The sequence below is a fragment of the Neofelis nebulosa genome, chromosome 6, assembly GCF_028018385.1.
Source record: "Neofelis nebulosa isolate mNeoNeb1 chromosome 6, mNeoNeb1.pri, whole genome shotgun sequence".
NCBI lineage: Eukaryota > Metazoa > Chordata > Mammalia > Carnivora > Felidae > Neofelis > Neofelis nebulosa.
Window position 1 is genome coordinate 144,189,747 of NC_080787.1, and position 2,740 is coordinate 144,192,486.

Genomic DNA, 2,740 nt, shown 5'->3' on the forward strand with positions numbered 1-2,740 from the left:
GTCCACACGTCAGCAGATCGCTCTTATGTGCGTTCAGTAATTGCTTAAACCAAACCACTTAAAGCCACCTCGAGGCCTAGAAAATAGCTGCATTCAAAACTGGCTGGTCATCAAAATTAACTCAGGGAAGTTTGACACATGCACTTTGCTTGGCCTCGCCTCCAAACATGCGGATTCAGTGGTGGTGGGATACCGGGACATCTGTGTTTTCTCGAAGTTCTTCAGATAATTCTCATGGTCAGCCAACTTGGGGAACCATTGGCCTTTTCAGCATGACTCCATCCCCCCCTCCCCTCCCTGAGATCACTAGAAGGCAAAATAACTGTAATCCCGTCAAGTCCCCACATGAAAGCATTACGGTTTGAACCTACAGACTCTATTTGCATAAAGATGACATTTTAATAATTCCAAGTAATATTCTCTTCCCAAGCAATATGGTGTCAGTAGTAAACATTCATGACTGGGGCTTCATGATAACCACATAAAATTGAAGAGCCCTCCCTTCTTTGACACATTTTGGCAAATTTAAGGGAAACAAACAGTGGCCAAAAAGAATGCCATAATTTCCATCATCCTTTTCCTGCTAATAATTATATAGCTGTTAAACTAGTGCTGGGTCAGAAGACAGTTGACTCAGGGAACAGATTTATTGGGGAGATTTATAGTCCCCTCCCCCATTAAGGAAGTGATAGACATACCACCGACAATTATGGTAGCCTCTATGAGAGTTATGCAAATGATATCAGTCAAGTTCATAAGACTATTTAATTCAGGCTGGAGGATGAGGTCAGGAAAGGCTTTCCCAAGCAACTGATATTTGAGATGGAGTTAGCTTGCTGAGGAGGAAAGGGCTCCATTACGCGTACCCCGCGTGCCGAGGTTTGGAGGAAAGAAAAGTTCAAGGAGCTGGTAGAACTTAACCACGCTATGCTTTGCTATTTTCATCCATGAAAGGCAATAAAAATGGTACCTACCAAATGGGAGCCCCGTGAAGATTAATTAGCGTGAAAGGCTGCACTAAGTGCTCAACTAATGGCAGCTAACACTACCTGTTATTTGTCCCATGTGACGTTAGAGTGGGAGAGATGCCTGTATGTCATCCGAACAAGTCCGGAGCCAAAAACGTCCGAAGGTGATACCATTAAAAAGCAAGCAACCCGCGCAGCCCCGAGCAGTAAACAGCACCGAACAGGGGCAAGGAGGTGGGGTCTGTACAGGTTTCAAAACTGGAACTTTTTTTTTTTTTAACAGAATGGCGCGCGCGCGCGCGTGTGTGTGTGTGTGTGTGTGTGTGCGCGCGCGCGCGCGTGTGCGTGAGAGAGAGAGAGAGTTCAGATCTGATTCACGGCATGAAAATGACATCTGAGGTGCCTCTGATCTCCTCCGCCTAAAGAATGCAAACGGCTGGGTCTTTTCCTTCCCCATCCCGGGAGGGGAAGGAGGGGAAGAGGCCAGGGCTACCCGTGCGCGCGGGCGGCAATTATGCTCTGAAACCCAGGGCCTGACAGTCGCTGCTCCCGGGCAATCGACACTGCTTCCTGCCGCTGGCTGCTTAATGCCGCGGAGGTGATGGAACCTGAAGGGAGCGGGCGAACAGGTGGTAATTATGACTGACACAATGACGGCCTGTGCAGACATGTAACCACGGAACAAAACAGCGCAGTTAGCTAACAAGAGAGCGGTGGAAGGTTGTTGTTTTTTTTGTTTTTTGCTGGCACTGTGTCTCCCGTCTGACACTTCTGAAATTGGAGGGAGGGAGGGGAGGCATTGTGAGCCTGGGTATTCAGAGGTATAATAGGCCAGCTGAGCTGAAGGGAGAATGCTTAACATTTGTTCCTTTAGCTGGGATTCTATCAGCCCCTGTTTTCATGTTGATTGTCCACGGCGCTCTTGGCGGGCAATTTTCCCCTTCGAAAGGGTGTCCTTTGGCTGCTTCCTTTGATACATACGGTACAGCTTTCTCGCGCAGCGTCCTGAGCAATTTTCAGACGGTTCGTGGATTTCTTGCTATTGCGGTTCATGATAGGTACAAAGGAGGTTTCTGTAATATGGGCCGTGTGTTCTCCCTCTGCCTTGAAGGTGCCGGGGAGACACGTTACCCCTTTCGGGAGACGAGGAAAAGAAACAGTGGGGCCTGTTCCTAACCAGCTCTTCTGTTGGTTCCTGTAAGGTTAGCGGGACATCGCCTAGAGGCAAAGTAATGGCCCAGTCTGAAAAAAGAATGGTAATGAAGTCTACCAAACCCGAAGAGTGCATTTGAGGACGATTTTACCAGGTTTGCTCCCCTCTACGTGACAACATGGTATATCACACAGATGTTTGGGGAGAGAACGAATGTATCTTTGGGTGGGGGAATAATTTATTAACCCCTCTACCTCCTTCTTGGCCTGCTCCAAGAATAATCCAGTAAAAATCTACCTGCAAGAATTAGCATGATTTTTTTGTTGTTCCAATAACTGCGAAAGTTACCATGTATCTTATTATAAAATTGGTATGATGTATATGATGTTATAAAATATAAAGCTCTCTTCCAATTCAATTTGGAACTCTCTGTTCCGTGGGTGTATAACATTACAGCAATTTTTTTTTTTTTAAAAAGACATATGTTGACAGTTCTTTGTGGGACAGTGGTGGTAAAGGAGGTCATGCTGATCCATGAGGATTGGCAAGGCGTTTGGAAACCTGTCCAAATCCAATCTCAATTTCTTACCTGGAACTATACGTACCAAAATGTTTGGTT

General features: G+C 46.4%; 1 long non-coding RNA gene across 1 annotated transcript; it reads left to right on the plus strand.

Annotated features, from left to right (window-relative positions):
- Positions 1–1,717: 1,717 nt before the first annotated feature.
- On the plus strand, positions 1,718–2,427 carry LOC131513539 (uncharacterized). Its single transcript, XR_009262633.1, has 2 exons — positions 1,718–2,026; positions 2,171–2,427. It is a non-coding gene; the product is annotated as an uncharacterized LOC131513539 (long non-coding RNA).
- Positions 2,428–2,740: the final 313 nt, after the last annotated feature.